At 36.6% G+C, this 23,288-nt stretch overlaps 1 protein-coding gene across 1 annotated transcript in view; it reads left to right on the forward strand.

The window, feature by feature from the left end:
• LOC149818459 (uncharacterized) overlaps positions 1 to 23,288 on the forward strand; it is a 395,444-nt gene that overhangs the window by 182,234 nt on the left and 189,922 nt on the right. The gene's annotated exons all lie outside the window — the stretch shown is intronic.

Consider the following 23,288-nt stretch of genomic DNA (forward strand, 5'->3'; position numbering starts at 1 on the left):
AAGTTGATATATTTCCCACTTGAACCATATCCCGAATATAATGACAGTCTATCTCAATATGCTTAGTCCTCTCATGAAACACATCATCTTAATAGGCAGAGAAACCTTTATGCTCAATCCGGTAAGCATAGATTTTATCCAAATCATTTCAGCAGCAGTTTGTGCCATGACCCTATATTCTGACTCAACACTTGATCTTGCTACTACAGCTTGTTTCTTGCTTCTCCATGAAACTAAGTTGCCACCAACAAAAATACAGAACCCTGTAGTAGACTTCCTATCATCAACCGACCCTGCATAATCAGCATTAGTATACGCAACCACATCAAGATTTGCCTCTTTTGTAAACAATAGACCGTTTTCTGGGGATGTCTTCAGGTATTTAAGAACCATCATAGCTGCCTCCCAATGAACTTTTCTTGGTTTATCCATGAATTGACTCAATTTTCCAACAACAAATGATATGTTAGGCCTAGTTACAGTAACATAGAGAAGTTTACCAATGAGAGTCCTATAGGACTTACTATCAACTGCCTCAGATTGCTCGTCATACAAGAACAATTTAGGATTCATGGGAATAGTGGCTGGTTTTGCACCAAGCATCCCTGTCTCCTGTAAAAGATCAAGCACATATTTTCCTCTTTTGTAAACAATAGACCTTTTCCTGGAGATGTCTTCAGGTATTTAAGAACCATCATAGCTGCCTCCCAATGAACTTTTCTTGGTTTATCCATGAATTGACTCAATTTGCCAACAACAAATGATATGTCAGGCCTAGTTACAGTAACATAGAGAAGTTTACCAATGAGAGTCCTATAGGACTTACTATCAACTGCCTCAGATTGCTCGTCATACAAGAACAGTTTAGGATTCATGGGAATAGTGGCTGGTTTTGCACCAACCATCCCTGTCTCCTGTAAAAGATCAAGCACATATTTACTCTGAGAAAGAACCATACCTTCTCTATTTCTTGCTACTTCGATTCCCAACAAGTACTTGAGAGGACCCAAATCCTTTGTAATAAAGTATTTCTGCAGATATGCCTTGGTGCTTGAAATCTCCTGCTCATTATCGCCAGTTAAAATTATATCAACATAAACAACCATAGTCACAAAACCCTTAGAGCTATTCTTTATGAACAAATAATGATTTGATGGTGACCTCTGAAAACCAAATTTAGACATCACCTCAAACAATTTGTGAAACCATGCACGCGGGCTTTGCTTTAGGCCATATATTGCCTTTTTTAGTTTGCACACTTTGCAACACTCTCCCTGTCGTTCGAAGCCAGGCGGTTGTTGCATGTAGACCGTCTCAGATAGATCCCCATACAGAAAAGCATTCTTCACATCAAGCCGAGTCATACTCCACCCATGATGAACAACCACAGAAGTAACTAAGCGTATAGTGCCCATTCTGGCTACGAGAGAGAAAGTCTCAAAGAAGTCCACCCCATATGTTTGGGTGTAGCCTTTGGCGACTAGACGAGCTTTGTGTCTCTCCAGAGTGCCATCAAAATGATATTTAATAGTGTACACCCACTCACAACCAACAATGTTTGCATCAGAAGGAGGATCGACAAGCTCCCAAGTCCCTTGAGAAATCAAGGCGTCCATTTTTTCTTCCATTGCTTGTTTCCATTGAGGATCTAATAAAGCCTGTTGATGATTGATAGGACTGGAGATGGCAGATAAAGCAGATAGAAAGTTTTGCATGCTCTTTCCAATCTTGTCTGTGGACACAAACTTTGAAATTGGGTGCAGAGTACACTGACGCATGCCTTTCCTTAGGGCTATAGGCAAATCATTTTTAATCTCAGGATCTGCTCTACGATCATCAGGATAAGCAATAGAATCATCAACATAATCAGGATCACTGACTGCAGGAGAAGAAGACGATGAAGGGCCACGAGAGGAGGCTTGACGACGAGTATACACCAGTGGAGGATCATGGAACCGAGTTGAAGAGGGATCAGAACATAATGAAGGCAATAAAGGAACTGACTCCAAAGGAATGGGAGGAATGGGTAAGGGAAATGATGTGGACATATCAGGATTCACACGAGACGCGCACGGCGAGAAGTAAGGAATGGTCTCAAAGAATGTGACATCCGCACTGATATACTCTTTACGAGCAATGGGGTCAAGACATTTGTACCCTTTTTGGTTTTTTGGATACCCAAGGAAGACACACTTAGTTGCCTGTGCGGCTAGTTTGTCCCTAGTAGGTCCAAGTTTTTGCACAAAACAAACACAACTAAATACCTTAGGAGAAACTTTGAACAAAGAACAATCAGGATAAAGTTGTCTGATAGGAATTTGGTCATTAAGAGCAGTAGAAGGCATTCTGTTAATAAGGTAACAAGAAGTAAGAAGGGCATCTCCCCAAAAAGAAGCTGGCATGTTTGTTTGAATCATAAGGGTTCGAGTTACTTTCAAAAGGTGTCGGTGTTTTCTTTCAGCTACCCATTTTGCTGGGACGTATGGGCACATGAAAATTGAGGGCAAATCCCATTATCCCGATAAAATTGTAATAGTTTGCTAGATTTGAATTCAAGAGCATTATCAATGCGAACAATTTTAACAATGGAACCAAATTGAGTATTTATTTCAAGAATAAAAGATTGGAGAATACACAAGACTTCAGATCTCTCCTTTATTAAAAAGACCCAAGACACTCTAGAGTAGTCATCAACAATGACAAGGTAATACTTGGACTGAAACCTATTAGGAACCCGACTAGGCCCCCAAACATCAACATGAATTAGATCAAAAGGACTTTGACTAGTATAACTCTGACTTAAAGAAAAAGAACTACGATGATGCTTGCCCAACTGACATGCTTCACACTGAAAGGACGCTGTAGGAGAGACCTGTGGAATGACTCTTTGAAGCTTGGAAAGAGAAGGATGACCCAATCTGATATGCCATTGGTAGGAATTAGAACTCGATTCCACACACGAAGTTGCTACTCCAACAGGTTGTGTAAGATATAAACACCTCCCTCCTCATGGCCTCCACCAATCTTCTTCCCAGGCAGCAAATCCTGAAATACACAAGAACCCGGGTCAAATATAACTCGACAATTTAGTTCTTTTGTAAGCTGGCTTACGGATAATAAATTCTTAGGAAACTGTGGAGCATGAAGAACATATTGAATCCGTAATGTAGGGGTAAAATGCACATCTCCTTGCCCCACCATTGGGGATAATCTACCATCTGCCAATTTAACATGACGAGGAAAAGATGTATGAACCAGTGTAGAGAAACTATGTGAATCTCCACAAAAGTGTTGAGAGGTGCCAGAATCAATAATCCATATCTTACCTCCATCATCCAACTGAGTACCCGCAGAGCATGCCACATCAGTCACTAGAATAGAGGCAGACACAAATGCAGAACTCTGAGAAAGAAGCTGATCATATTCTGCACGACTGAGAGTAATCGTATTGGTTGAAGAAGTAGGCACAGGTTCAGTGATGGAAGAGACAACCGGAGTTGTTGCTTTGGGGAACGATAATGAGCTCTGAGGGCGACTTCTAGGGTTCTTATCCCAACAACGATCCTCAAGGTGGCCTTGCTTGCCACAATATGTACACTGAAGCCTGCTACAACCTCCACTGCCTCTTCCACGACCTCTGCCTCTGGAAGAACTAGGTAAACCATGCCCTCCTCAACCAGTGACAACAAGAGCTGAAGTCTGAGAGTCTCCATGAGGCGGAGGAAAGGTAACAACAAGACGACTTAACCGGTTGTAGGCATCAGCTAGAGTAGGGATCTCTGAGCTAGTAAGCATTTGCACCTTGGCTACTGAGTAATCTGAAGATAATCCTGATAAAAAACGAGCCACCATAGTCTACTCCTGATGGGTTTTATGATTAGTGCAGCAGGGAGGACGAACAGAGTTGAGCCTTTTATAGACTGATTTAACTGATGCATAATATTGGGAAAGATTCTGATCACCCTGCTGCAACTGAAATATCTCTTGCTCAACTTACAAAATTCTACTGACATTTTTGTCTTGAGAGTACGTGTCACGTAATGAATCCCACATCTCCTTTGCAGTAGAATAGTAAATTAAGCCGTCTGCAATATGTGGCTGAACATTGTTCATAATCCAAGACATAACAATGTCATTATCTTCCTACCATGTGGCATATTTCCCAGTTTTCTCTGTTGGTTCCTTTTTTAACAAAATATGTTTTCGACGATGTCCTGACACAGACATCATAAAAGTCCTCAACCACCTTTTATAATTAGTATCGTCCAGCTTTACGGACGACCCATAAGAGAAGGGATTAGCAAAAGCTTTGTACTCTGCAGACACTTCAAACCTTTGTTCACCATCACTGGACTTTATTTCAGCCATGGTATTTCACTGCTGACAGTAGCTAGCTAATGAGCCGGATAATAATAATAACCAGAAAGTAATCACAAGCAAACTGATAGTAAAGAAATAGATTCCAGCTGAAATAAAATCCTTGTCTTGCAATATATATATATATATATATATATATATATATATATATATATATATATATATATATATATATATATATATATATATATATATATATATATATATATATATATATATATATATATATCACAGACGCCACCAACAAGATAATAAATCTGATCACCACTATAAAAATTAATTTTAGATGACAAAAATTGATTTCACATCTGAACTTCAACAAAAATTAATCAGATCTGATTAAATCTGATTCCAACAACAGCAAGCACTACAGATTTAACACCTACCACATCAACACGACTGTGATACGAGCAACAGTCAGTCAGCCACGCCATTCAGATCTGATCCAACATCAACGCTCCACGCTACACGACATCCAATTACTGCACAATCTCAGATCTGCTCCACCCAATCACAAAATGATTGCTGATCTGATGCAACACGATCATGATGTCAGATCTGCTCCACGCAATCTCCACATGATAGTAGATCTGATGCACCACGATCCATCAATATTACTGAGGCGTCATCAACAACGAGCAAAAGAGGAACACACGATCTAGGGTGTCTGATCAGATCTGCATATTGTGTAGAACTAGTCAGATCCCAGGTCGTGAGACTGAGGAAAGAACCTAGGGTTCGATCAGAAGGAAGATCGAACAAACTAGATATAGGCTAGGAGGAGAGAAGAAGAAAGAAAAAAACTATGATAAAGAGGGAAGAAAGAAATTCAACCTAGGCGTTAAATTCTCCCAAGAACGAGAGGCTTTGATACCATGTTGAAACTTGGTTTGAGAAAAGATAGAAAAGTACCTTCACGATTAGCCCTAATCACCCTTAAGTAGTGATTAGGGTCAATAAAGAAAATTACAAAAGAGACCATTAAAAGTTAAAATATAAACAAGACCAACTGATAACTTTTCTGATTTCCAATAAACCCCTCATGATAAAAAAAATGAAAAAATGGGGAAGCGTGGGGGAAGCGAGGGGGAAGCGCGCTTCCCAAAAAAGGGGGATGCTTCCCCACACATTTCGAAAGTGCGACGTTTCGTGCTTCCGAAGCGCGCTTCCCCTTTTACCTAGGCGCTTCCGGTAACTCTGGTTTATACTTTCTTCTTCCTCTTTGCTAACTCCATTTCAAAAGGCCCAATAGCAGTTCTATATCTTATGAGTTGGTCTAGTAGTGTGTCTCGTTCCTCTTCGCTTTGAATAAGACGATTGGCACAATCATATAAGTCATTCTTTATCTCCTCATTGGACTCGATATTTTTATACTTATAATATATGGCTGGATTCAAATATAGGTTTGTTGCATGCAAAGGTTTGTGCAATTGATTGCTCCACCTTTTATCGATTATCTCCCAAACCCAGCCGTATATTTGTTTATCATCACACACATTTACCTACTAAGTAAAAGAATTGAAAGTAACCATTATAGAAGCTAAAATAAAATGTAATTTACAATTAGTAGAATACAAAAAAATTAATTTATAATTATACTTTTATTTTTTCCTTTCCACGATCCATTTTCTTGTAGATGTAACTCATAGCAGGCTTTTCATCGCTATCAACCAATCGAAGCATGTCAAACAAGGGGGCGATTGTTTTCAGAGCACAACTCACTCTCTTCTAAAATTTTGAACTCAAAATCATGCTCACATCTTTTACCAACTGACGTTTTTGAAAAACTATTTTTTTCCCAATCATCTCTAAGAAATATGAACTTTAGGCATTTTTTCCAATTATATATGCTTTCTAGAGTAAAAAAATGGCAAATTTTGTCACTGCAGGCCTATGTAAGTCCTTTTGTGTGTGTGCTCTCATCATACTCAACACTTGAGAATGTTTGTAATGAATACCACCAATTGCCTTGCTTTTCCGAAAATGTTCTTCAACTCTTTCAATTATCCTATATATTCCAACATCATATCTATACAATGTGCAGACAAAGAGTCCAAACTAAATGCTTTCTCTTATCCATAAATAATTTACCTGCTTTCACATAGTTTGAGGTATTATCAATAACAACTTGAACCATATTCTCCTCCCAAACTTCAACAATGCAAAAAGCAAATTTGCATCTTTTACTTCATTTGATGCATCAACTGATTTCAAAAACATTGTTCCCAAAAGGCAATTAACAAAAAAATTAATGAGTGTACACCCTTTTGTATCCATGTTTGGACCAATGCACTTTGTATTGGTCCAAGAACTCCTTCATTTTCTTCATTTCTTTATTCAAAAGTAGTTCTCGCAACTCGTGATATGATGGAGGCTTCATCCCTGGTTCAAATTGGCCTATAGCTTCAATCATATTGTAAAATGAAGGCAACTTCGCTGTATTAAAAGGTATTCCACCGTCATAAAATCACCTATTAATGTACTCGTACACTGTTTCTCTTTTTTCCTTTTTGAAGCAATTTTCAAACATAGTTTGTTTGTTTGCTTGCCTTCCTTTCTCTGTTGAATCACTTTGAAAGTATAGATCCATAGCCCTTTTGGTCTAAAGCCGAATGTACTACTCCCCTCCATCTATGAAACTGCATTCACGTCCTTCGCCATAATCGGAAGCTGAGAATAAACTTTCATTTCTTTCGTATATATTAACCGTCTCTCTCTTATTTTTTTCATCTCTATTCTTCTTTGATTCCTCCATGTACTTAGAAAGTACTTGCTTGATTTCTGCAATTGTTTTATCATAAACCTCCACTTTTCTTCCAATCCCAAGTAGATGCCGTTTTATTTTATATATACATCCTTTATAAGTTCAACATTTAAGGTATGTCACAGAATTCAGATCTTGTTTATCCTTAATATAGGGCCACTCCCATGCTGGATCACCTGATTTTCTCTTAAAGTTCTGAATATGTTCCAAATTTGAAAATGTGGACCCACTAGCACTTGCAGATGAAGCCCCCTTCCATTGTTCTAAAAAATGATAAGAATCTAAAAAAAGGCAACATCTAAATTTGCTAAATAAAAAGGAGTAAGCAACAAATAACATATCAGCAAAATATGAATTCATAATAAAAAAACCCTTAAGTTTTTTTTTGTAATTGCAGCACACATTTAAAGACAACTTTAACAGGAGCAAACCCTAGGTTTTTTATTAACTATAAAAAAGTTTAGGTGTGTTTTTAACAATATTGAAAACTTAGATGTGTTTTTTATAATCAACCAAAATTTAGGTGTTTTTTTTAAAATGTCCCCCAAAAAACATAGTTAAACCTAATTTGAGTTGGGTTCTGGTCATTATTTTATGCCTATCCTGATGTTTGGGTTTGGGATCAGTCAGATACCAGACATGGATCCGGCCCATTGACTGCCCAAGATGAGATCTGTGAACTTATACCCAAACAAATGTTTATCTATGCACTTATATCCTAACAAATGTATATCTGTGCCCACACATGCAACATTGGAAATAGCCAGTAACAAAAATTGGAGTGTGGCTGAGATTTGTTCGGATCACAGTAAATCTTTTTAGAAGAATTTCTAACTTGTCCGCATGGGAATTTGTAGGGGATTTTCAAAAAATGATTGGTTTTCTTTCATAGAATCAGTAATTTAGAGAAAAAGTCAAAAGGAAATTTACAAAAGCCAACAAGCGAAAATGTTTGGTTTATAAGAGGAAAAAAAGAGAAAAACATAACTGCCACAACATAGATGAAAATATTATTCATGGCAGCATTGATCCCAATTTCATGGAGATACTCTTTACACTGGTGTATAAAGCAGAGCTACCAGAAGCTTCTTAGATAGGTGGGAAGCTCGCTTCCTGGAAACTCGCTTCAGAAGCGTGATACTCCTCGCTTCCGAAACTTGATGAGAACCTCGATTCCCCCATGCTTCTCCTATGCTTTCCACACGCCTCATCTATTCTTCTTATATGTTCTCTTACTCAACTTTTCTTGTTTTTTATGTGTTTTCTCTCACTTTTCTCACTCACTTCCATGTGCTTTCTCTAAATTGGTAGTCATCATTTTTAGATTTTGTTATACATTTAATTCTTACACTAAAAAAATATGAAATTTAATATTCGTCACTTTTATTTTAGTTTTTATTTGTGTTTCATTTTGATTTTCATTCAATTTATATATTTCTTATATTTATTCTTCGCTTCCCGCTTCCTATATATTTTAAAATGCATTGCTTCTCGCTTCCGCTTTCTGTATCGTTTCCCGCTTTCGTTTCCTAGTCTGGCAACCTTGGTATAAAGTGATCCTAATAAACCGATAATGTCTATTTAGTACAAATATGACACCCAACAGTTTGCTTCATCACTCTTTTTTTTTATAGGCAAGCCATCACTGAGCATTTGATCTTTCTAGATTTATATTCTGATCAAATATATCACACTCACATCATTGGAATCACACCACGGAGCCAGCCCAAACTGTGAAGTGTGAACTCAAAAGGACAGTTTAAAATGTTAAAAAAAATGTGAAATGTTAAACAAAATGCTACCAAATAATGTCCCAAAATATGATGAAGAAAACCGTGGCACCAACAGCTTGAAACACTGAACACATTATTAGAATACTTTAATTTTTTTTCTCACTTACCTTTGTTTATAAGGTTCATATGGAGAGTACAACTTTTAAGAGAGAGAGAGAGAGAGAGGTAGCGGTACCTGTAGAGGGAGGAGAAGGTTGACCTTCTTCGGCTATGTCCTAGCGAGAGAAAGGAGAGAGAACGGAGTGAGAGAGAGTGGAGCGAAAAAAGGGGAAAAATGACCCTTTTCCCCCTTTTATACATGTTGATAACAGTCAACGGAAAAAAAATACCGACCTAGGCTTATGCCTAGGCACCACCTTTGACAACTAAGCTTACCACTAACTAATGCTAAAATCCATAAGTACCCCTGAAAAAATGAAATGTACACATAAATACAAAGAGGGGGCACCACACTAAATGTAATACACATATGATACACAAGTCTCATATGTGATTTAACATAAGAAGCGAGAATATAGCTGTAAATTCATAAAACGATATTAAAGGCAAAATATCACAATATTTTAAAAATATCATAAATTTATATATGTCATGATATTATCGTGACAATATCATGATATTATAAGGTGCCTTTTACTTTTTATTATATCTTAACTATGTTTTTCTTCTTTCTTTTGTTTTTTTACTTATTTTTTGTATTATGTGTTGCTTTTCTCACTTATTGCTACTGTTTTTAAAAATTTTTTAAGCACCAAGTTTATATTTATCAACCAAACCTAGAGAAATTGCCTTGCTAAGATATGTCCGAGACCGACATTTGTGACTATGATAATATATATTTTTTATATTTATATAATGCATGTCTACCTATTTTATTGCTTGTTGATCATTGATTTATATTTTATACTACTGTGATATAAAAATTTCTAAAATATTGTTTATTCTGTTTGATGCCATTATTTGGGCTATTTCTTGATTCTTTCTTTCCTGTGTTCACTTATTCTCAACTTTTATGTGTTGCTTACTTTGTTAGCCTTCACATGACAACTTTCAGATGATGAAGGTGAACCAAATGAGAGCAGCAGCAACAAAACCGGGGAAAATTCAAGTTTATGTGAACATAAAATCCTCACAAGTTTCTCCATTGATTCATGGTGCCAACAGATCATGAATCAACAAAACATCTTTGTGCTTCCTAATCTGTTAAATGGATTCTGGGTTGCATGCCATTATGGAAGTGATAACTCTGATGCTCTATTATACAAGATTCAGACAAGAGCAGCTTTCTGCAAGGTTTTGTTAATTGTGCTTCATGAAGCAGACAGTATATTCCGAAGATTATTGGGAATGTCAAGCTCTGGTTGCAAGGACACTGTACTGAGCTTGCAAAATACTTCAAAATGGGCCTCAGTGAAACCACTGGTTAAGTCTTACATCAAAAGTACATTGTATCTTCTGACTCAGGCTACAGATACACAGATAATTGTCTTCGTCCTTTCTCGGCTCAGAGATTCAGTTATATTTTTAGTTGCATTTCCGGTTTTGCTACAAAGGCTTAGCAAGGTAACTGTTGTTGAACAAGCTAGAATCTATTGAGAAGCAAAAGATATGCATATGTATGCGTAAACATGCACGGATGTGCCCCATGCTATCCATGTGCATGCTTGTATTTGTTGTGTGCTGACGTTGTCATGTCTGTGTTTTTCCAAAAAACATGTTTGTTTTTTAGTTTTATGCTTTGTTCATTACATTAGGCCATTTCTACGGCAAAATCGTGAGACTTCTTTTAAATGCAATGAAGTTTCCAGGATCTATATTGCATGATCCTGCTGGTACAGCAGAAAGGATATATTTGGTATTTCTTTGGGAGAAAAGTTTTCTTTATGAGGAAAGACATAGGGAACAAGGGTTCAGTGCTAAATTTTTTAATGAGCAAATGTGGTTATTTCACAAAATTCATTTATTGCAGATGGAAAACCCTTTTTAGGTGTTTGCATCTATTATTTCATAATAATTCATATTTTGAGAAAGGTTTTTTCCTTGTTTGTCTCAAAGTGCTTGTCCATCACATGGGAAGAGGTGTACTTAATCTGCCCGGAGGTCACATAGATTGGAACCCCTATAGTTAACTTATTATCATTATGCATGAGATTGATTTGAACCGTTGCTGTTACACTCGGCTATTGCAAGGGCATTCTTGTGATGAATGTCTAATAACTTATCACTTAATGGATTTTTATTATCTCATATGTGAGATGATTGCAGATTGCCATCCACCTATGGGCAACTGGAGGAGGGAGAGTCTCTTTGGCAGCATTCTTACTCATCCGAAGCATGGTTCTGCAGTTAAATTCAGATTGCTATGATTCCTTCCTAACGAACATGTATAGAACATTTTTGGCACACTCCAAATTTGTTGAACCGGAAAACATAAAACATATCCAGTTTCTTGCTGATTCTGTTGTGGAGTTGTACTCACTAGATATTGCTAAGTCTTACCAGAAGGCATCCATCCTTATACAGCACCTTTCCAAGGTTTTGCAGCATGCCCTCAAAACCAAGACGGAGGTCAGTTTTTCAGCTCATGCATATCACAATTTTAAAAGCCAAATTAGTTTGCTAGTTATCGTGTCTAATTGTTCCTGCTTGTCCATCTATGCATAATGTAGAATATTGCAGTTATTTAATATATTAAAAAGTCTAAGATTTTAGGTTATTGAATATTGTAATATTATGCATTATTGGATGTTTTGGTACCCTTTTTTGTTATAGTATATCAAAAAGCTTAGCCTTTCAAGAGGAAATATTTATGTAGAACCTATATATATGAAATATGATGTTACAATATAAAGAAAATTCCTCAGATCTAGTAAACCATCTCCCCCCACTCCTTCACTTTCTCTCTCTGTGAAACTTGCTAGGCCCTTGTTTGGTGCCTTCTTTGATAATGGGAAACTCCTAATAATACTTAATATCCAAAAAAAGAAAAAAAAAATTCTGAAAGAACAAAAGCACAATTTATAATACTTGTACAGTGTAGTCGATTGAACCTCAACCTTGCGAAATTATGAACATTATGTATGTAACAAACAAACCTTCTCATTTCCTTAAGAGTCATTGACACTTCCAATTCTGTAGATTGGACTGCAGAATTTGCAATTTGATCAAGCCACATGATCAAGATATAGCTGGATAGATGTCAGACACATCTAGGGATGTAACTAGGTTGGATGTGGTTTCAATGTAGGCATAATTGGATATAACCGATGTCACATGGACTCGGTTAGGAGGTCGATGCACCCGTGTCGACACGCCCCGACACGAGTGCGGCTTCAGACACGGGGCAGACTCGGTCAACAAGTGTTGGACTCGGTCAATGCATCGGGGCTGAGTCCGTCCACTTTATAGACTCAGTCAACTTTGACCGAGCCTATTGTTGTCCATATTTAAAATTTATTTTGGACTCAGGTCGGGTCCGATCCGGATCCAAAATGTTTATCGGGGTCGGGGCCGAACCCTAAAGAGGCTACGCAAGGGGAGGGGCTTACGACAGACCCCTCCTCGCTGATCTTTTCCTCTCCCCCAGCCGTCCCTCGCTCTTCGTCCCCTTCAGTCTCGCCGGCAACCTAGACCCCGTCCTCTCAGGTATGCATTCCTCCCTCTTCCGTTCTTCTTCCCCTTCGTCTGGTAGGGGGCGGATCCCCCTGCCTCGTTCATGTTTTCCGGCAGGGGATGGAGGCCCCTACTTGAGTTTATTTTTCAGCAGGGGGCTCCCGTGCCTCAGATTTGTTTTTCGACAAGGGGCTGCCCCCTGCGTCAGATCTGTTTTCCGGTAGGGGGCTCCGCCCCCTGCCTCAAATCTATATTCCGGCAGGGGGCTGCCCCCTGCGTCGGATCTGTTTTCCGTTAGGGGACTTCGCCCCCTGCCTCAGTTTATTTTTTGGCAGGGGGCGGAGCCCCCTTCCTCGTTCGTGTTTTCCAACAGGAAGTGGAGGCCCCTGTCTCAGTTTATTTTCCAGCAGAGGGCTCCCCTGCCTCAAATCTGTTTTTCGGCAGGGGGCTGCCCCCTGCCTCAGATCTGTTTTCCGGCAGGGGTCTCCACCCCCTACCTGAGTCGTAGGTTTTCGGCAGGGGGCGGAGCCTGCCTCATATCTGTTTTCTGATAGGGGGCTCTCCCCCTGCCTCAACCCCTGCCTTTGTTATTTTCTATCAGGCACACAGTTAGAGGGGTGGAGCTCTTGTTACTATTTTTTTGAAGTGTTTATTAACTTTATTTACATATTTTTTATTCACTTTTCACTTTTCAGATATAATGGCGAGTTCTAGTGGTGTCAATAGAGTTGGTTCAAGTTTAACTCTGAATTAGAAGTTTCTTAACCACTTTGGAGGCTTGTGACAAAAGGGATAAAAAGCTAGTGGTGGTAGTGGTGGGAATGTGCAGTTTCATTGTAATTTATGTACGATTGTTTTCACGGGTTCTTATACGCGTGTGAAAGCACATCTTTTGCATATTCGTGGTCAAGGAATTAGGCAATGTTCTGGGGTTAATAAAGACTTGTTAAAGCAATTAAAGAAAGAACAAGAGGAAGATGAAAAGAAGAAAATTGCAGAGATGAGAAGCGGTTCGAGTTTTTGAAGAAAAGAAAGATGGAAGGCAATAAAACAATACAAGGATCATTCAAAAACATGGCAAGAGCAGAAATTGATAAAAAGATTGGTCGATTCTTTTACTCAAGCTCAATTCTTTTTAATGTAGCTAGAAATCCATACTGGAAAAATATGATTACATCTTTGACTAATTGTAATTTGAGTGGTTATATGCCTCCTAGTTCAGAAAAACTAAGAACAGTTTTTCTTGCAGAGGAAAAAAATAGAATTGAAGACTTGTTAGAGACCAAAAAATTTGCATGAAAACGTCATGGAGTGTCTATTGTTTCTGATGGGTGGACTGATATACAAAGGCGTCCACTGATAAACTTCAATGCTTACTCACTTAATGAGCCAATCTTTTTGAAGACTCTTGATGCATCTGGGGAGTATAAAGATGCTGAATATTTAAAGAGATTATTTGTTGAAGTGATAAAAGAAGTGGGTGAAGAAAGTGTGGTGCAAATCATTACTGACAACGCTTCAGTTTGCAATCATGCATGAATGAATTTGGCAAGTGAAGATACGTATTCACATATTTTTTGGACTCCTTGTGCAGCACACAATTTAAATTTGGCACTTAAGAGTATATACAATTCATCAAAAGATAATGCACATGCACATGAAATGTGTTTATAGATTGAGGAAATAGAGCATGATCGAAATATTAGAAATTTTGTTGTAAACCATCATCATGCCCTTTCTATATTTAATCGGCATTCTGATCTCAAGTTACTGAAAGTTGCTGAAACTCGTTTTGCTTCTCATTGTTATGATGCAAAGAATTAAGCAACTCAAGAATGCATTGATGATGATGGTGGCTGATAAAGATTGAGATTTTTATCACACTGAAGATGATGTTAAGTCTCAAGCTATCAAAAAATGCATCTGTGATGATTTTTGGTGGGATAAAATTACACATTTTGTTGAATTTACAGAGCCTATTTGAGAAATGTTGAGAGAAGTTGACAGAGATATACCCATGCTTCATAGAATTTATGAAACGTGGGACAATAAGATTGAAAAAGTTCAAAGTATCATTTTTAAACATGAGAAGAAAGATGTTGTACTTGATGATTCAGAATTTTACAATTATGTACATTCAGTTTTAGTGAGAAGATGAGATAAAAGCAATACACTTTTGCATTGCATGGCACACTCTCTCAATCCAAAATATTATGCAAAAAAATGGTTGACAACAGGTGTTGGTCGTGTTTTTCCAAATGAAGATCCTGAGATATCAAGGAACAAAATGATATATTTGGGAAGACTTTTTAATGATCCTCACATGTTTAAGGTTGTAAATAGTGAGTTTGAAAAGTTCTTTACTGGAAGATTTGATTCTTTAGCAACACTCATAGCAAGGGACGGAGAAGATCCCCTTAATTGGTGGGCAATATATGGATCAGATACACCAAATCTGCAACGTCTTGCAATGAAGTTGTTATCCCAACTTGCTACATCATCGTGTTGTAAAAGAAATTGGACTCACATATGTTCAAATTCACAACATTAAAAGAAACAAACTCATTAGTAAAAGAGCAGAGGATTTGGTTTATGTTCACTCTAATCTATGATTAATTTCTTGTCACACCAAAGATGAGTATATGTACTTTTTTTTCTTTTGTATTCAAAGTTCGTATTTAAATATTTATATTCAAAGTTTGAAGTTAGATACTAAGTTAGTCATATTTTGATGTAGTTGTGAACCATCTAAGTATTGAGATGTAAATCCAAAAGATTTTGACTTGGAGGGAGAACATGATTTGCATACTCTCAACACGGACTACCTCGATCTTGTTCTTCCCTCTAATTCAGACGATGAGGCAGATTTATGATAAGTTTTGTTGTTATCACACTCACAAGCTTCTTTATGTGTTATATTTTGGTAAGTTTGTGTTGTTACTTCAATAGAATTACTTTTTTATTTTTGCTGTAAAATTTACAATCTTATTATTAATTTATTGTTATATATATAATTATATATATATTTTTAAAATATATATAGCCGAGTCCCCGTCTTCAAAATTTTTGAAATTGTGCCGCACCCGTACCTGCACCCGTACCCGTACCCATACCCGTACCCGCACCTGCACCCATGTGACATAGGATGTAACCTAATCAGACTTGGAGTTGGATGAAGAGATGGGTGAGAAAAGCCTTTAGCAAGCCAGATCCTATCAGCGTAATTTGTGTGTGTTGGTTCTGAACCATGATGCCATATGGTGATGTGCACTATTGTTTGCATGAATATAACCAGCAAATGTTAGATGTACCCCCCACAGACATGTTCAACATAGTTTATTTACTATATTATGAGGTTTTATCATGTCTAATATACCATAATCATAGTCACAGTTATATATATATATATCGTGTGATAATATCAGGTGCAGAAAAGAAAGAAGAAAGGAAGGAAAAAAAGGAGGGAAGAAGGAAAGAAAACTGTTTTTCCTAGTTTTTTTTTTATTTTTCGCATTTTATTTTTAAGTTCATAGATTTTCCTGGGATTGATTGAAAAATATATAATATCATGATATTTTGCCTTAGCCGAGATATAGCCAAGACCGATATTTGTGACTATGATTATAATACAGTTTCAAAGATGGTGAAAAAACGAAGGCTCAAAATTCATAAGGATAAAAAATGGTCTAAAATATCCTATTAAAATAAACTTTAATGCATAAAATGGAAAATAGAACATCCTAAACATGATCCAAAGGTTAGTTTTTGCTTTTAGAGGTTAGATCTGTGTAAAACAAGTGTGTACCACCATAAGTTATGGTGGTTCAGTACCACCATAGAAACACCATATCCATATACATATGTACACACGTGTACATGCATATATATATACACACCATTGTCACCGATATCGCTGATATTTTGAATATATCGTGATATTATCGGCAATTTCAAGCTTGCCGATAATATTGGGAATATATCATGATATTTTCAAAATATCAGCAAATAAAAAATATCACGATATTTTTGAGTTTTTTTTTTAAATTAAATTTGCATTTCCTATTTTTTTGTTTCTTTTATATTTTAAAACCTTTAAAACATGTTTCTTTATATTTTTGAAAGAAAAATAATACAAAACTTATTATTTTCTTAGGTTTTTTTGTTGTTATTTATATTTTTTTCAATTTTTTAAACTCCCATGATTTTCCCAAGATATTCCCAAGATTTATCAACTTTTGAAAATCTCTCCGAGAAATACCCTCGCTGAGAAATTACCTTTAACGATACAGGTGGCTATGATACACACACATTTTAAGCCAGATATTATGTTGGATTTGGATTAGGATATAAAAAACTGAAAGATAGTCTGTTCTGATTAGCTAATTGGATATTGAAATTTATACTGAATCCCTCTAAATGGATTTAAGCCAGTTGAATATCCAACCCTCACATCCTTAAGCGACATCTGCATAAGACCTATTTAAATCTTTAGCCCTGTTTCTTCCAAAACCATCCTAGTGCCATGTTTTTTTTGGCCAGCCTACACTTCACCCCATGGCAAAGGCTTGGCCTGATTGCCTAGGCATGGGCCCATCAGTTTCAGGCCCAAGCTAAGTCTGTCCTGCACCATGTACCCAGCTCAATACCCACCCCTTCTGGAAGAAAGAGACTGAGGTTGGGTCAGATGATGCACTTTGGTTTGACCCAACACCATTAGAGATTGGAAATCTTTAGAAACATGTTTCTATTCTACTTGACCAGCACAATGAAATTTCTCTTATATCTATGTCCTTCAAAGCAATCAGAGAGTTGATGAAATGGCGAACTTGGATTTTATGGTGACATATTTATTATAAATCCCCATTGATTTCATACAATTTATTTTTCATATATTTTTTTCCTGAAGGTGGTAGTATTATAACTTTATCTACTTGTATAGCTGAGGTGTATTATAGTTGTCTTAGAACATAGGAATATAATTTTAACTTTATAACCCTAACCTTGTTTCCTTATTCTATAATTGTAGTAATATTTTATTTCCAGTTCCTATGATCTAGCATATATCTCATAAACTCCAAACAAAGGGTTTATATGATTGACAATAGAAACTTTAGAAAGTCCTTCAATTGTTTAGGAGTTGCTTCTCGCTAATAAAGCCAGATGATGCGGATAGATGGATATGTGTTTTGACTTTTGAGCTTCTCTCGATTCCTTGGGTTCTAGAACAATTTAAATAAACGTGGCATGTTTAAGTCATTTTTAGTTTGAACGACCATCCCTGCTTAATTAGTGTCTTTGGGCTTTGTGACCCATGACTTGCAATTAGCAAATTCAGTGACTGTGGGATCAACTTTGCAAACATCTTCAAAAACTACTTCAAATAACCAGGATTAACTCATTTTTTTCCAATGTGAAGTTTGAACGCTTTTTTTAGCCATCTACTTTCTTTGATGATGATGCCATCTTATCATTTTAAGAAAAAGTGAAATTTGGATATCAGAACTAGCTTAAATGTCTTATAGTCAAAGAGCTAGGCAGTGCACACGTGCCAGCTTGCTGTGTGGCTCAGAAACGCACAAAATAAATTTTCAAAATGAAAAGTTGATGAAAGGCTTTCAAGATCTAGAATTTTTCTGAAATTATATGTTTTAACATTGTATGCAAAAAACAGTTATAGTATAATATGAAATTCAAGGTGGCTGTAATGTTAAGATTAACATCTTACACTATTACAAGATGTACGCTAATATTAGAAAAAATTGTGCACCTACTTGAGCACAAGATGGCACTGTGACATGCACCCAGGAAAGCAAACCGGCATATTTAACATAATATGAAAATCCATGACTCTGTAAATACATTTGTATGTGATGTTGATTGTTGAACAGAACCCAGGAATTCAAATAAAAAAAAGAAAGAAAAAATTTCAATCACAAACATAACTTGCTATTCTCTGTCTTTATAGACTTTTTTTTATTAAGATCAAGCATACTTAGAAGCACCTAAGTGATGTTTACATGAGGTTTCCTGAGCATGACTTTTATCGCCTAGTACTAGCACGTAGGTAGCCTTCCCAGTCAGTAAGCTGGCCTCACAATATGGGTATAGGCAAGGACCCATGTGAAATATAGATATTGTATTGATCTCATTTCTAAATCTTTGTCATTTTATTTCAGCACCATGAAATGTTCATGATCCAAAGTTATATTTTTTTACCAATTTGTCTCCTTTCACTTTATTCAACTAGAAACAGTTATTTTACTTGTTTCCTGAAGTTACTCTGTGCTCTATTAGTTCAGAGCCCCGAGTGCAACAAAACTAAATCCCTTAGGTTCTTTCACTAAAAGGTAAAGGAAAGAGTCCCTTTAGATAGAGACTCTTCAGAAAAATGATCACCACCTCTTTGGGTGTGCAAAGGCTAGTTCCTTTGTTCTTGTGCTGTTGTGCATGGCCAATGGATAATGTTGCATAGATTGGACGATCAATTACTTTCTTGTGCCACTGAGAAGACATTGGTGTAGATTTGGAAATGGTGGGTAATGACTATTTGGAGGCTTCTCAGAAGTAAAAGAAATACATGTTACTGTATGGATGGATTTATCTCACATGCAAGTTTATCACCTCCAATCACAAGTCATAAGGTCTTGGACCTTCATGGCGTGGCCTCATTGCTCTTTCAGGTATTTTTTATGATGTTTTCCTTTAGCACAAACCCAAGTATTGTGTCATGAAGGTTATAGAGGGTGTGGTTCTGCTCATCATGACAGAAATTGCATATATAAAGGGTTTATTGTGGGCAAACTGTGGGTGACACCAAGCTTACAGAAATTAATTATTATTTCATGTATGTGAAAGTTGCAAGTGAGAAAGTTTACCACAGTGAAGATAATGATGCTACACTTGTTAATTTGCCACTAAAGAACTCTGAAGTTTTTATAGGATGAATTCCATGTGCGTGAGCATTATTTTGCATTCTCAAGTGTGTTTCACTATGTTTCAGACCACTATCTGATTTGATATAGATCAGCTATGGGCGATTTCACAATTTCATCGGCCAACACTGCTGGGATCTATATTATGTTAATTATTGGAACTATTGCAGCATGGTTTGATGTTAATTGGAAAACCGACAACTTCTCTAGTTTCCTCTGCCCTGCTCTCATTCATGTTCTTATGGAATCAAGTCATTGAACCTAGAACGGTTCTGACCCTTCTTGAGAAATTCACTGTGATATTGTTGTTTCCCAAATATAGTGAGTGTTTTGCCTATTCCCCACAATTTTCTGCTTATCTGTTCATAATTGTGGTTGCAATTCTGTTTGTACACGAGATCCATATTTCTCTATCTTCTTTCTAATATTTTACATATTTTTCAGGATGGACTAAGGAAAATACAAGATTGGCAGTATGTAAACTGCCTTGAACTTTGGGTTAAGTTTGTATGTGCTAACATCAAGGAACATGATCTTCAAAGTTTGCTATACTTGGCAATTCAGATGATAAATGGACTTGCCCATATGTTGCCTGGACCTCATTTCTTTCCTTTGAGGCTAAAATGCATCCATTTGTTGAATAAGCTTTCACATTCTAGTGGCGTCTTCATTCCTGTGGCTTCTTTATCTCTAAGCTTTCTAGAATTTGGGGAAGGTGGCAAATCTGATAATAGTGCTCCAAAAGATTTTAATTTTTCAAGTATGTTGAAGGTTGGTTCAAGTGGAGAGACTACCTCATCAGTTTTCAGGATCTTCACTGTCTCGGCTCTCTGCTTTACTTATTAGTTGGTTACTTGTCTGACAGGTGCCAAAACAGCTACTGAAACTGAAAGCATACCATGAGCAATGTGTACGCTCTGCAGTTGAAACACTTTCAGAGCACTTTTTTCAATGGAGTTATCATGTATCTTTCCCTGAGTTGGCTTTTGTTCCACTCATCAGCTTTAGAAAGTTTTGCAAAAAGACAACCAGTGAGAGCCTCAGACGTCTTGTAAAGCCATTCATGGATCAGGTAAATATTTTTGAAAAAGCTTACATGTTTGACTTTGCGATAGCACGTGCTCAGAGTTGTGTTTTTTATCTGTAAATTGATTTTCTTTTGACCAACAATGTGAAACATTGCTCAGGGAATCCTTAGTACAACTAACTTGGGCTGAGAGAATCTGTGTCACAAGGTTGCACCTACCCCTGACCACAATCCAAGTGCATAAGGTGAAGGGGCTCTGAACTTGGGGCAAGGGCATTTTGCTTCAATTCTACATCTACCCTTGCCACAATTCAAGATCATATGAGGATTTTGTACCTACATTTGATTATGTGGAACCAGCCCTGTCCACTTCATGCCGCTGCCACCTGAACAGCCTTAAATTGAATGGTCTAAGCTTGGAAGCCTGTAGTTCTAATGAAAGATTTGTTGGTTCGAGACAAGAAAAAAAATTGATGACCAATGCCGGTGTTTCAAAACCTAGCAAGCTCAGAACCCATCTTAGGATGCAGGAAGTGTAGCCAAACTTCTCCAGGTTTGTGCCTAGAGTTAGATGGACTTGGAAAATCCAAGACCCACCAATTTGGATTAACAAAACAACCAGCCGGGACTGAGTTATCCACTTGGCGCCAAGTGACACAATCTTGTTCAATGAATCAATATCATGGTGATAGGCTTAATCCTATCCATTTGGATTATGGTTATAAACATTATTTTATACTAATGAAGAAGCAGTTCCCAACATCTCTTTTTTATTAGACGGGGAAAACCTGGCCCAGTCTGGAGACTTGGCCCAGACCTGCTTGTCTATCCAGGAAAAAATCCTGTACAGCTACCCTGCCTCATGAACAGTACTGCTGTTAATATATATATATATATATATATATATATATATATATATATATATATATATATATATGTAATCATGTATATATATATATATATATATATATATATATACCCGATAAAGGGTATTTCTGTAATTCTGCCCATTAGGGGCATTTCAGTCTTTTTACTTTTCTTTTATTTCCTTTTTCTTTTCTCTTTTCTTATTTTTTATTTTTCTTTTTTTTATTGTAAAATGCATTAAATGCATTGCATTGGGGGTCTCTGTTAAATTATGTATATAAATATATATATATATATATATATATATATATATATATATATATATATATATATACATATTTCTTTTTTTGTTTTCTTATTTCTCCAAATACCCAATAGGGGTATTTTGGTAAATCCCCATGTAAACTCTCCCCTTTTCCTTTTCTCTCCCTTTTTTACTTTTTCTTTTGCTTTTTTAAGAGCACAAGGGGCCCCACTCATCTTGTCGTTGGGGCCCCAACGGTCATATTTTTGAGATACTTTTTAGGAATTGAGGTTGCCTATTCTCTCAGAGGATATATTCTCTCTCAAATAAAATTAGCTGCTAACATATGTGCTAGGTCAAAAGTTTTCGATAAAAAAGTGGAAACCTCAAAAGTCATAAATACAAAATTAAGACTTGAAGATAGTGTATTGCTTGAAGATTATATTTCATATTATCAATTGATTGGATCTCTCACTTATCTCTCTATCACCCAACCTAATATCACTCATGTGTTCATGCAACAAGTCAGTTTTAACATGCCCCTACCACATTGCACATGGCAAGAATTATGAGGATTGTGTGATACATTAAAAACACCATTTCAAAAGAACTTTTTTTTTGCCCTCTTCATCATCTTTAGATCTAATTATCCGGGGTGGTAACCTAAATGATAGGTTTTTGTATTTTTTAAAGAGATTAGTTGATCTATTGGAGGTGTAAGAAACAACAAAAAATATCTTTATCTTCGGCTGAAGCCGAATATCAGGTAATGACTATGACAACAATGGAGCTTGTGTAGCTTAAAAGTCTTCTCAGTGATATGGAAATCATCATCTCAACACCTTCGAAGAGTTATGACAATAAGAGTGTAATCTACATTGCGAGCTACCATACCTTCCATGAGCGAATCAAACATATTAAGATGGATTGTCACTATGTTTGTGATGAATATCTAAGAGGAACTATTACGTTGCCGTACCAGTTGACAAATTTCTTCATCAAAGCTCTTTCCGCTCCTCGATTTCTCTTTCTGAGCAAACTTTCGATCATTTTCTCGTAAAGTTTGAAGGGGAGTGTATATATATATATATATATATATATATATATATATATATATATATATATATATATATATATATATATATATATATATATAAACAGTTTGCCCAATAAGGGCATTTTTGTCTTTTTGTATGTAATTATAGTTGTTTATTAGAAACAACTATTTTTTCATTTTCTTATTTTTGTCTTCATTTTCTTTTTTTATTTCTATTTTATCATGTCATTGGGCCCCGCTCTATAGAGTCGATAGGGGCCCCAACAGTAAAAAAATATGACCGAGGGAGCTCCCCAACGTCTCTATGAAAGGGAGCTCCCAATGGTCTCCCTCTTGTATTTGAATATAAATAGGGGAGTGTTCCCCCTATATTTTTTCATGGCTTCCCAAAGCACATTTTCAATAATATTTTATTTTTAATTGACTCTTTGTATTGTCCTTTAGTGGACTTTTGTCTATGCACTTTTGTGCTTGTCTATCTTCTTTGTAATTGTCCACTTATGTGCTTTTGCACTTTGCTTTTATAATTCCACATACTTCATTACAACGGCTTGCATCAGCTTGCACACAGGCACATGACTGGTTTTGATCTTGAGATGTGGGATTAGCATCACT

Source organism: Nuphar pumila, chromosome 13 (assembly GCF_984573655.1).
Source record: "Nuphar pumila chromosome 13, dmNupPumi1.hap1.1, whole genome shotgun sequence".
NCBI classification, from domain to species: domain Eukaryota; kingdom Viridiplantae; phylum Streptophyta; class Magnoliopsida; order Nymphaeales; family Nymphaeaceae; genus Nuphar; species Nuphar pumila.